Raw genomic sequence first — 14052 nt, forward strand, 5'->3', positions numbered from 1 at the left:
TTGGAAATATATAAAAATGGTGCTGTTAACTTTTGGATGAGTTGGAATAGGTATTTGCTGATCAGTAAGGAAGGCAGAGAGGAGAACAGATTTCCTTTGTAAGTGGCAAGATAGAAGTGGTATCTTGTATGGACAAATGTGTGTGCTTGAGCCAAATAGCACAGAACCCTACACCATACATTGTTGACCCCTATGCAGACTGAAAAGCAAAATGACTTCCAAAAGTTAGCTTATGTTTGAATAAAAACACAATATACACAAAATATTTTAGTCACACTAAATGCTTTGATGTCTTCTCTATAACTAAGAACTAACTGGATTACATTTAAATCCCTCAGATATAAAGTAAAACATAGATTTAGTGCAGTTTTACAACTTTATGACTATATAAAGTGATAAGTGGTTATTTTTAAAAATAATCTGTGAATCTTACCTTGATTCTAAGGGTCCAAAAGATTAGGCTGTGACTGACAAGACTGATAAGAAAACATGCGTGTGGTAGATTGTGGACAAATAAAATAAAAGAAGTCCTGGGGACATTTGTTTTGTCTGATTTGGCCCAATCTGTGACTACTTTGGCTCTTTATCCATGTCAATAGAAATCGTTTTCAACAAAGATATACCTGGTACATTAGGCAAATTACAAATGGTGTCATAATGTGTTTGATGTGGTTTTTCATTTTTCTTTCTCTGAAGCTTTGAAAAAAATTTCTGGTGATTATTATAACTGAAGTCCACTTGCACCATGGATTTCCTTTATTTCTCTTTAACTGTGATTTGGGGCTGAATCTCCACAAAGGGAAGTAGCACTGGTACTAATCCTAACTTGGCAGAATTATTGGGTTCCACCCCAGCAGTCACCAAAACATTTGGGTTTAGTCAGAACACCAATTCGTCATTTCATAAAACTACATCTCTTCTCCATCTCACAAAAACCTGTTCATAGACCATAGGGAGAGTGAGAGAGATGTGAGCAGACTCACTGAATAACAGAGCCCAGCCCAGCCTTCTCAGACGTCAAGAGAAACCTGAGACACTTCCATTTTTTCTCTCGGAATATCACAAAAAGAAGAAGACATGCGAGAACAGGTTAGCAAAAATTGTAACACATTAAAAAACTTAAACCATGCTTTAAGCATAAAAATAAATGAAAATAACCTTTTTGGAAGGTGAGATCAAAGGGCCGAGTTTGAGGCCCTCGGTGAATATAAGGCCCTAGCTACCTGGCTTCCCTGAGGCACCTACTTCTCAGCCATCATAGCTCCTGCTCAGCGCTGGGTGGAAGTTTCAGGATCAGTTGCTTCATTTGAAAGATAAGAAAGCTGAGGCCAAAGAGTGTAAATTCTGTGCGTTAGAGCACAGTTGATGAAAACGCCTATCTCAACGCCCTCTCTGTGCAGGTAGGAAGCACATGGAAGGTGCAGAGGAGGAATTTGGTGGGTGGGTGGGTGCAGTTGATAAGGTGATGAATTTTGAGAGCATTGTAGCAGGGAAAATAAATGTCAAGCAAAGCCATCATAAAACGCACTGAGTCATGGCCAGATGTGGCTAATCAAGACTCCAGACTGATGTTTCCACTCAATTTCAGTGAGGGCTGCCATTATGAAATGCGCCATAAGGTGAAATGGGAGGTTCCTTATTTTCAATACTCCTGTTTGGTGTTTAGTCCTCCAGTAGGTAATCTATGTGAGACCCCAGGGAGACAGGTGGCAACTTTTTACAATGAATTTCGAATCTATGAAGCAGGACGTTAGGAGTTGATTTTGACTCAGTCTTTTTTTGAGACACGCTCTGTTCTCTGAGTCATGCGTTAACAATTTGGATCTCAGAAATGATTTTTATTTATTTTGGAGCATTTTACTTTTCTAGAGAGCCAGCATAATTCCTTCCTTTTGGATATCAGAAGCAGACACTGAAGAGTGGCTTTGTGTATCTTTCTCATGCTATTGGGATCCTGGGCTCCTTGGTGACTTGGCCAGCCATTTTGAATGAAATGTTAGGCTAGGACTATTGTCTCTGTCTCCTCATAGATCATTTTTAGCTGTTAGCATAACACAAATATGAGGTCTCCTAAGCCAAGAAAATTTGAAGTTTCACTGGATTCTAGTAGAAAGATTGGATGCAATGATTAAAAAGAAGAATCAATCCCCTGTGATTTGAGGGTGTCAGGATATGGACATCATAACACTGTCAGTGAAAATGCAATTTAATTCTAGTGGCCAATTGGGCAATATGTGTCAAAAATCTCAAAATGCGTAGATTTTCCTAACGCAAGATGACAGACTGAATACAAATACATACATTGGCTTTCTATTTCTTCCAAGACCTCATTGAATTAAAAGTACAGAAATATAGATTAGGACACCTCCCACTCCCATGTCTGTATCTCTAAGAGTTCAGCCAGGAAAATGGAGTGAAATAGTTCAAATGGAGAGAACTCAATATAGGGAACTATTTTTGAATTTTTTTAAAAAATTGATTTGAGAGAGAGAAACATCAATTTGTTGTCCCACTTATTTATGCATTCATTGTATGTGCCCTGAGGCGGAATCAAACCTGCAACCTTGGCATAGCAGGATGATGCACTAACCTACTGAGCTACCTGGCCAGGACTGGGGAACTATTGTTGAAGATGTGGGAACATCTAAAAAGCCAGATACATTAGCAACCTCAGGTGCTACTGCAACTACTAAGGCTGGAGGGACCAAAGAAGGTATTCTTGCTTGAGGCCAGGAGCCAAGACCATATGACAGGAGCTGGAGCCCCAGCCGAAGGGGTTGTTTGGGGTCAGGAGGAGCTTCACAGGGTGGATGAAATGCAGCCACTTCTAGAGATGCTGCCCAAGGCAGAGAGAGAAGGGAGACACATCCTGCCTTCTCCCTCCATCCTCTCTCCAACATCCACCAGCGCTTCCACCAGCTGGACCTAGATGGCAGCCACTTAGCACAGAAGTGTCGTTCACAGGGTCACTTCTCCCTGAGAGACAGCAGAATAGGGAAGGGTGAGTAATGGCCAATCGCCAAAAGGCCCCTGCCTGGCACAGCAGGCAACAGTGAACGGGGATGTGTGTGTGTCACCAAAGGGTGAGGTACTGAATACATTTCTGGAATACAGACAGTGGACAGGAGCCTTTAGAAGAAAAAGGGGAGAGGAATCGTCAGCCTAGACTAGACCGACAGGTCTGCGGAGAAAGACAGCAAATCTTTCAGCAGAGGGGAGAGTGAAAGATGGAGCTAAGAACAGGGCGATTACTTAAAGGTCTGAATATGTTCAGGTTTCTTCCAGTCAGCGCCCTACACACAGTGAGCGGGCAGCTGGAATGTTACCTCCGGGCAAACCATAGGATGACTCCTCTCTACAGAAATGGAACAAGCTGGGAAAAGATAACATTTCCAAATCTGTTGGTGCCTCGGAAGGAAGCATTTTGCAGGCACTCATCCGACGGCCGGCTCCCCTCCATGGATCCCTAATCAGAGTTTACCAGTCAACACTGCTTAGCCGTCCCAGGAAGACATTCCAGAGGAGAGTGAGCCACTAGAAAAACAGTGTTATTTACCCAAAAACAGAGCCATCTACTCTGTCTACCCAGGCCTCCTTAACAAAAGAGAGACATCGTTAGAATGCCGGGAGGACTAGCAATGCAAAAAGAGAAATACCATAGTCTAAAAAAACAAAACAAACAAACAAACAAACAAAAAACAGGAAAATACCTTTGGAGGAGACTGAAATTATTTTAGGGAACAAAAAAGAACTTTAAAAATCCATGCTTATAAATATTCTCAGAAAGATTCAAAGAGATGTTATATCTACAAATAAAGAAGTAGAACAACAGAATGAGAAAGGTCTTTAGAGATGTAAAATACAATTGCCAAAATAAAAAAGTTAGTGGACAAACTAGAAAAATTAAATCAAAGAAATCTTCCAAAATGTTAAACAAAGAGCAAAAGATGGAAAATGGAAGAGGCTGAGAGGGCCTACACTGAACTCACACACGCCCAGAAAGAGACCAAGAGGAGCTGGGATGATTCTGGCAAATAGTGAAAAGCATGCACTGGAGCCAGAGGAGGACAAGAACCTTCCCTTTGGCATGCGCATCCAACCCAAGGAATGAGGAAGACCCCCGCCTGGCCCCATTTTGGTGAAACTTCGGAACAATATAATCACAGGGAGTCTGAAAGCTAAGGAGAAAAAGTCACAAGTCACAAAGGAGACTCATTCCGATACTTTTAAAGTTCTGGAGTAAAATTGTCTTTTACCTAGAATTCTCTATAAATGTAAGTTCAAAGTTACAAGCACTAAGTCATGTGTCCCCTTCGTGTCATCTATCGCGCCAGCTGAGTGTGCTTCAGCAGGAAGGATAGGAGCCGGGAGGCGGAAGCGGAGATGGGGGGGTCCCACGCAGCGAGGAGACCCGCGTGTCCCAGGGGCAGCAGGCCGAAGGAGCAGCCAGTTCTGAGGGGGAATGGGACAGTAAGCCCCGGGGGATAAGGCTTTAGAAATAGCTCCTATGGCTAGAAAATCTTAATCAAAACAGGAAGCAAACTGAATGCTCATGGTTTTAAGGAATCCGTGGGCCTCCATGCTGGGAACGGTATTGCTTGGGTGACCCAGACTCCCTTATGAGCGCCCACGGAGAAGGCACGGTGTATATTTGTTTTTGCGTTAAAGCATAACACTGGCAAATCAATTTGTTGGTTTTCTAATTTAAGAGACAACCTAAGGACATAACATGGTAGATTTATCTCTGGTTGCAGGAGAGAACAGAAATATTAAGTACTTGGATTATTTACATGTCAAAGCAAAGCTAACAAAAGATGGAACAAGAATTTTCTGAGAGGAAAGATGGAAAAAAGTAGAATACTAACTTCATTTTTAAAGGGGGTCAAGTATCAAAAAATACTGCCAAAATGTGGGAAAGAAACAGGAATTTAGCTAGCTAAGGTTACTTTTCATTCTCTAAAGTTACAAAATAACCAAAAGGCAAAACTACAAACAATAACATAACAAACGTTGGGAGGAGGAGGTAGGAGAGAGTATGAAAATGAGCAAATTCCTTCTTTCTGCCTCAGGGAGGCTCTGTATATTGTCTACAGCAGTTAAAGCAGCGGGTGGAAGAATACTTGTCTAGAAAGTGTGTCTGCGAACCAGGAGTGTTGGCATCACCTGTGAGAGGAGCCGCATCTCAGCCCCACTGAGACCTCCCGGGATGGAAGAGGCTTTTTCACAAGACCCACCGGGGTCCCATATGCGTGTTAAAGTTTGAGTAGCACTCGTTTCAAAAAGTGATTCTCAAATTTGACTATGCATTATTAAAAACCTGGGAGCTTTAAAAGTATTATGTAAAAAGGGGCAAAGCTCCAAAGCCCCACATTAAGAGATTATGCTTTAAATGGTTTGGGATGGAGAAAACAAATCTATCTATATATTTTTAAAATACATTTTTAGTGGTTTCAGAGTGGAAGGGAGAGGGAGAGATAAAAACATCAATGATGAGAGAGAGAGAGAATCATTGATCAGCTACCCCCTGCACGCTCCCCACCAGTGATGGAGCCCGCAACCCAGGCATGTGCCCTGCCTGGGAATCGAACCATGACCTCCTGGTTCATAGATGGATGCTCAACCACGGAGCCGCTCCAGCTGGGCAAAAATCTATATTTTTTTAAACAGCTTCTGACATAGTTCAAACGTGTAGTCATGGTTAAGAGCTGGTGTTCTGAATAACTGTGGTAGGAGAGCAAGAGAAGGAAAACAGAAACAATTTTGAAAATTTGCTTCTGGACCTATCTGGGCAATGAGCTGAGGATGAGGAAGAAGACAGGCTTCGATCATAAGAAATCTTGTCATGTTTGATCTTCTCCATGTGCATGTACTACTTTGAATCATAGGTTTGCTTTTCATGCATATACTCTTTGCTTCTAGGAATCTTCATAAGAAAATAATTCATCAATCACGTTCCAATATTTATGTTCATGGAAGTTCATTATAATGTTGTCCAATGTTAAGAGCTGTAAGCAATATAAACGCCCATTGAGTGAAATAGCACTCATGTCTGCACAGAACTACTCATGACAGCCAAGTGCAGAGTAAACCCAATCGATGGATGAGTGGATCAACATAATGTGATGTTCACATACAATTGAATATTATTCAGCCTTATAAAGAAAGGACATTCCTATAACATGGATAAACTTTGAAGGCATCATGCTAAGTGAAATAAGCCATTCACAAAGAGGCCAATATGAATCCACCTATATAAGGTATTTAAAATCGTCAAAGTCCCAGAACTAGAGAGTAGAATGGTAGTTACCAGGGCTGGAGAGAGCTGCTGCCTCATGGGTGTAGCATTTCAGTTCTACAAGATGAAAAGTCCTGGAGATTTGTTTCAGAGCAACGTGAATAAACTTAACACTGCCGAACTGTATGCTTACAATGGTGAGGTTGGTACATTTTATATCCCTTTTACCACAAAAAAATGATTATATATTTGAATGCCTATTCAAAGTTATAGGATAGTATGCAACAAAATGGTTGTACCAGCTAGCAAAGCTGCGACTGAGACCTCTTCTTACCTTTCTAGATTCTCCGGTATGTAGAATAAGAACAAAATATTGCTATAATTATGAAAAAAAAGAACAAAGCTGTTTCCACTTTGAAAAATATAAAATAAAACTCCCTTTGGGGCTTACTAAGAATGAATGATTCATACATTGCAAACCCAGATTTGCAAAGGAGCAATTACATTCTGCTGAGAACTTCAGGGCTTCACAATCCTAGGCGATTGTGTGTAGTGCCTGGACCTTCGGGTATTTGGTATTTTCAGTCTAGTCTTAGGAGGAGGAAGCAAATGCTAGGCAGCCCTCTTGCACATGAAGTAGAAACACTAGTTATCGTGGGAGAAGACATTTTGTTTCTTAAATTATTTTAGCTTCAAGGAACCTTGAAGCAGAGATAGACATTGGGGAAAATGAGAGGAAGAGGGGAGACTTGGGGGGTGGGCATTAATTGCTTTGGACAGATTGCCTGGCCCGAGAATGTCGGTATTTTAGCTTTGTCATAACTCTTTTATCTTGACCTTGCCTGGCTACCCTGAGTCACAGACAGTAACAAACAAGTGGGTCAGTGCATCACAATTGTTTTATGACTATCTGTGTTTGTCCTTCTTGGCACTTGATACTGTGGTTTATTGCCACATATATTGTGCTAAAAGTGGATCCTTGGCCACTTTTTTATTTTATTTTTAAAAGACTGGCCAGACGAAGTGTTTGTAAAGGTGCAAGAAAGAGTTAAACTAGGTCTTCAAGATGATTAAAACCAAATGTTCAGAAAAAAGAGTTTTACTGTAAATGTCAAAATCTCTCTGTGGGAAAGCCTTTTTTATTTTTTTTACCAGATATTAAAAGTCCATCAATTAGCTAATGTACATCGTGATCAGCAAGTCCATGAGTTATACTTGTGTGATACTTCTTTTGTGATGTTTAACCATTCTAATACAAATGGCTCCATACATCAACATTGAATGATTTTTTAACCTCACAAAAATTCAATGGTATTATAATAAACCTGGCAATCAGGGTTTTTTTAAAAAAAACAAACAAACAAACAAGCAAACAAACAAACATAAAAATCAACAAGGTATCATAGATTTAATACAACAGCTAGTTATACGTCCATCAAATAATTCAACTTATCTTACTTCACTCTAGTGATAGCATCGGGATCCTAGCCCATTTCCTTCTTGTTATTAGGCCTCAATGAACAGTTGTGGTTTGTCATCATTTTTTTCTCACTTGGAGGTCTTCTCTATTTTTAAGAAATAACCCTGTAATATCACATTTCTAGTTTCTCTTTTTTCCCCTGTAATCCATTATTCAGTTTAGAATGTACCTTCACTCTTGTGAAGATAAGGAATATAGTTGCTGAAGATAAAATACCTTCAATAACCCAGTAATAGTCTTTCTTTACTCTAAGTCACCCAAGTTTTAATATACTTACATACCCTTTATTATGTTAGTTGTTAATATTTTAGAGTCATGAGAAAGCAAGGAGAAGATTGGAGGGATAAAAAGCAAATGAGAGAGAACAGTATTAAAGAAATGAGGGAAATAAGAAGAAAGGAGGAAAGAAGTAGGAAGGAAAGGAGAGAGGGAGGGGGAGAGAGGGAGGCAAACAATTACAGATCTAATTTTTCAGACAAGGGCTTCTTCCAATATTGGCAATAGTCCAGACAAATCAATTGAATTTCCATCCCAAATCCAATCTGAACAGAAATTCAGATCTGTAGAATAAATATAAAACACATATTAAAATGGCCTCAGGTTGTTTTATTGAATCTAAGAGGATGTTTTCCCTAAATCACAGAAGTAAAATGTCACTACAATGTTTTCAAGACAACATTATAATTTTTAAATAATATCATGCAAAGGGAAAATAAACACGTTTTTTTATTGCCTTCAGGATAATTTGGGTAGCAAGCCACACAAGTTTTTTGAGTGGATTTGTGCTGACTTAGAAAACATTCTCTATATCTGGGTCTTTCAAAATTGTGCTAAGCTTGCAAGTCCATAGCAGATCAAGAATAAGAACTGTCTTAGGGCGTTTGTTGGTTTTTCTTTAGTTTATATGTAGCCAGCTGGTTTCTGACCTCTTTGTGTAAATATCCAGCTTTTCACATAATCAGATTCCATATTACCTTGTTATGACATTATTCTGGGCAGACTTTGATCCCTTACTAACTTTTCTAAATCATATACATAGACTTAAATAACAATAAGAACATTGCTACTTGTCCACTAAATACTACTGCTGGTGCTGTTAAAAATGATGTATACCTGGTATATGTATATGTATATGTATATGTATATGTATATGTATATGTATATGTATATGTGTGCATATGTGCGTATACATATTTATATGTATATTTGTGTATTTATACACCTATATATGAGATAATAATGCATAGATCTACAGAAGGGTTAGAAATATACTAAAAATAAAAGTATATTTGATTTGATACTAAATGATTAAATTTTCAAAAATGTTTGTATATCTCTAGTGAAGTATGCATTTAAGTTTCTTCTTTTTGCAGTGTTATCAAGTTGATATTTTTGTGCAACTGACATTTTAAAAGCAGGTGAATTGAAATGTAGGATTTAGATACCCTGTTACATATTATTTTTCTACATGGATAGATGACAATAGAGGTTAAGCTGTATTCTTTGGTGATCTGAATGCCAGGGTAAAATGACAGAATCTTGTAAAATACAAAAAAAAATGGCTTATTTAGTGTCTGATCAAGATAAATGACACCAGGCAGCTGTAAAAAGAATTCCCACTAGCCATTGACCCATAAACAGTGGTGTCATTTTTCATTTTTAGAAATAGTATCAAAATCAGTTTAAAATAACACCGAAATTCTTTAGCGCTGTTATTAAATGTCTTAAATTCTGCTTAAAGGATATTATTTTAACTAATAATATTTTAAGTTAAAATACATTAAAACATTCTGATATTGACAGAACTTTGATGTCTGTATAGGAATCACTTTTCTATGAGTTCTTATATTCACAACACCTAGCACAATGCCTGGTACGCAGTAGGTGATCAATAAATATTGTTAAATGAATGAATGAAATATTAACATATTAACTCATTTGGAGAAGTGATACCACACACACAAAAGACAAATATTTTTATAGACACATCAAAGAAATGAATATCTACTGACCAGGTTTTATGAACCAGGCATTATGCTAAGTACTTCACATGCATTCTCTTATATAATCAGCAAAATAGTCCTATAGACAGTAGTGGTTAGGCTATCTCACATGAGAAATTATAGCTTTGAATATAGTAATAATGAGGACAAAGTGCAGCAAAGTAAGTAAGAATTTATTAGCCACAGCAAAAATACACTTAGGACCGTGAAACAACGAAGGGCATAGAAGAAGCAATAGGAGAGTCTAGGCTGGCTTCTCTGTCTTGCTGGGAAATCAGAAAGAGGGGGCCTTGGGGACATCGTCAGGGGGTTAGGCTGGGAGGAGCTGCCACTGCCCACTGCTCCCCTGGTTGCACGTCTCAGTGGGGCCCCTTAGAGTTTAGGGAATACATGCCTGTGGGGAAGGAGAGGGGGGACAGAAGGGCAGGGGCCTGCTCCCCTGAGGGAGAGTGAGAACTGGGTCCTTTGTGTTGAGGGTATGTACCTCTCTCTTGCAGGTGGGAATCTTAGGGGAGGGTCTCAGTAGAATATCAATCAGTTTTCCAGGTGTGCTCTTTCAGGGTCCTGGTCTCCACTGATGGGCTGGGGCCAGGGCAGGGGGTCATTAGTCACTGCAGCTGGTCCTAAGGCAGCCATGGTGTCACGTGTCTAGTTTTGCTGCCTTTCTGGGCCTGGAACTGAAATATAACCAAGGCTTAGATGTTATCTTTAAGGAGGAAAATGTCCAGGACCTAACCCACTGGAACAAATGATATACTAGGGGAGGAAAGGATACGCTGGGGCCAGGTTCTTGTTTTCCCAGTCTTGTCCCTTGCTATGAACCCAGAGCTGCTGACCTTCTGGACCTGGCTCATCAATCATCCTTGCTCTGCTCATGTCTGTCTAACTGCCTATAACAGTTTGAGAACCTAATTTGCTTCCTTCTTCAACACAAGATTGTCTGGCATTATCTGGCAGAATGATGAAAGAGCGAGAATAGAGGATCCCAAGAGAGGTTCTTGGAGAGCAGGCACATTGCCTCTACCCACGTTTCTTTGGTCAGAATGTCAAGAGGGTAGGAGATGTGTTTAGTGCTGGTCGCAGGTAGAGGAGGAAAGTCATGTGCATCTAAGGGCATTGGCCTCTTCTGCAACAAAAATCCTAACCAATTTCATCCACTGTATGTGGCAGGGTTTATAGGCTTTAACTAATGTAGGAGATAATCTGAGAACCAGAGGAGGAACGCCTTATTACAAATTAGCTTGTAGGACTCTACAACGCACACCTATATTCTGGACAACCCTCTTTGTTATGTTCTCTTGCTTCCTCAGGGCATCAGCTGTGAAGCTGGCTCCTGGCCTTTGCTGGCTTCCTCTTTAAGCTCTGATGTTAATCCCTTAAACTCTGTCAATGAAATATCCCACCACAGCTTTTCATGGTTATACTTGAGAATGTATTTCTTTAATCTCTCAACATTGTTTTAGAATCGTGTACTGCTATTAAATTTACACATATTTCTTAGTTTGATTTTATTAAAATCTAGAGGCCCGGTGCACGAAACTCATGCATGGGGGGGGGGAGGGGTGTCCCCCAGCCCAGCCTACACCCTCTCCAATCTGGGACCCCTCTAGGGATGTCCGACCGCCTGTTTAGGCCCGATCCTTGTGGAATTGGGCCTAAACGGGCAGTTGGACATCCCTTTCACAATCCAGGACTGCTGGCTCTCAACCGCTCGCCTGCCTGCCTGCCTGCTTGATTGCCCCTAACTGCTTCTGCCTGCCAGCCTGATTGCCCCCAACTGCCCTCCCCTGCCGGCCATCTTGTGACCACATGGGTACGGCCATCTTGTGTGTTGGAGTGATGGTCAATTTGCATATTACCTCTTTATTATATAGGCTAAAATCATGACTAACTTCTGAAAAAAGGTATGTTTTATTACTAACCTTATAAAATACTGTGACATGAAAATATGGGATATCCTGAAATTATAATCTTCAATATTTATGTTAAGTGATATAGGATATAACTAAACCCTCAGAAAAATGCACTTGAGCTAAGAAACCAGGAGTATGTTAGAAGAAGTAAATGGCTTATAATGGATGGCTCACTCTACCAAAGGATTTAGTATTTCTTATTGTGTTTGCTTTGGAAGCAATCAACCTTGGTTTAGTGATACAAGAAGAATTTAGCTGAGCTCTCATGATTACAGTGGGAGTAAAGGTCAAGCAACATCTTAGGCTCTAAGACAGACTTCTTGGGTTTTATTAGCTGTGTGTCCTTGGACAAGTCACTTAACATTTCTGTGCCTCAGTTATTCTCCACTATAAAGCAGAGATATTAATAGTACCTACCCTACAAGGTTGACAAAAGAATTAAATGAAGTTAATTATCATAAAAACCTTATGGTGTGGCTACTATTACTTTGATACATGTAAAAACATTTAGAATAATGCTTGGCACATATTAAGTAATTAATAAATGTTAGCCACTATTATTATTATTATTCTCCCCCCCCCCCTTGCAATCAAGAAAGAATTTTTTGCATTTTCAGATAAAAACTGTTTTGTTTTGTTTGTTTTTTTGTTTTGAAATAGTTGAAAAACATAGACTGTGGTTCAGAAAGAAATGCAATGAGGGTTGGTTGTGAATACAAAAGTCAGCAGGCTTGTGCCCTCTGTCTCAACCATAATTCATTCATGCATTCATTTATGCATGCATTCAATCAATGCTTATTGTATGCCTACTATGTGCCAGTATTGTAGTTCTGTTACTTATTAGCTGTGTGCGCTAGGACAACTTTCTTTACCTCTCTGAGTTTGATTTTCTTTATCTGAGAAGTAGAATAATATCTACTTTCATCCTTGTTGTGGGAGTAAATTAAGTTAGAAATGTTGTGAAACAATGACACAGCACTAGGCCTGTAATAAGAATTTAATAATTAAATATTATTCTTATAAAAATTAACATGAAAAGGTCTTTGTCTTGATATATGGTTCTTTCATAGAGTTTTTCAAACTGTAAATCTTAATTCATTAGTAAGTGGTAAAATCAAATTTTAAAATAGAATCAACATTTAAAAAACCCATATTAAAAAAAGAATAGTCCACAATAGAATAGTATACACAAAATGAAGAGATTACAATTGTCCACTACAGATAAGAGTGCCTCACAATTACTGAAACATTAATTTCATCTATATAAACATCTACACAGATATGGGTATTGGTTGTGTATAAACAGATTTCTTATTAAGGGTTACAGTCACAAAAGTTTGAAAGCTTTTTTTTATTTTGTTAGTCCTCACCTGAAGATATTTTCCCATTGATTTTAGAGAGAGTGTAAGGGAAGGGGAGAGGCAGAGAGAAACAAACATTGATGTGAGAGGGATACATCTATCAGTTGCCTCCCACATGTGCCCCGACCAGGGCTGGGGATGGAGCCTGAATCCGAGGTACATGCCATTGACCGGAATCGAACACAGTACCCTTCAGTCCATGGGCCAACACTCTATCCACTGAGTCAAACCAGCCAGGGCTAAAAGCTTTTTCATAAGTGCTGTATTGGCATCTTTTATTGCCCAGAAGTCAGAGCATCGTGTTTGTTATGAATCTAGTTCAAAGAAATATCTTTCCCAGCATGTTGCAGAAAGAGCTCATACAAGATTTTTAAATCAATCAAAACCAAGTTTGCTTGGCGGTTTGGTAGGAAGGGTTAAAGCCATTACCTAAAAATGAAATATCAGTATAATTGACAGGTTGCATTTTTCCCTCTACTTCTGCTCCCTGTCACTCTGTAAAATAAACAGGTCATTTACGATGGAGATGAGTCATGTGGATGTACGGTGCCTGTGCCACAGTCTGCATTGAACCTGCCTCCTCACAGGTGAGGGGCAGCCCAGAACCCCTTTGTTGTTTCCAGTGTATGTTCCGACACAGACTAGAGGACGAGAGCTGTCACCGACCGCCTGGAAAAACTAGGGGAGAATTGCCATCTTTGCTGGAGAGTCCTTTGCTCTAAAAGCCTTCAATTTCAGATCATCTGTTTTTAGAGTTTCTCGTGCACGTAGGCCCCCTGTCTCTTTTTCCAAATTAAGGGCACTCAGAGCTGCCACCCTGGGCACCAGTGAATTCTCTGAGACTGATCTGCACAGTAATGAGAACTGGAACCTGTCACTCACTCTCCCAGGAGGTAACAGTGCGCACGCCGTTACATCACCCTATTAAAATAACTTATTAGCTGTGTGCTTGTCTGTTACTATTCATTAAGAAGGTGTGACCAAAGAGACATGGATTTGAACAAATGATGAAATTTAATTTGAATTGTTCTCCATTTTGTTTTATGGCAGAATGCACACA

This window comes from Myotis nattereri (genome assembly GCF_964212035.1).
Source record: "Myotis nattereri genome assembly, chromosome: 4".
NCBI lineage: Eukaryota > Metazoa > Chordata > Mammalia > Chiroptera > Vespertilionidae > Myotis > Myotis nattereri.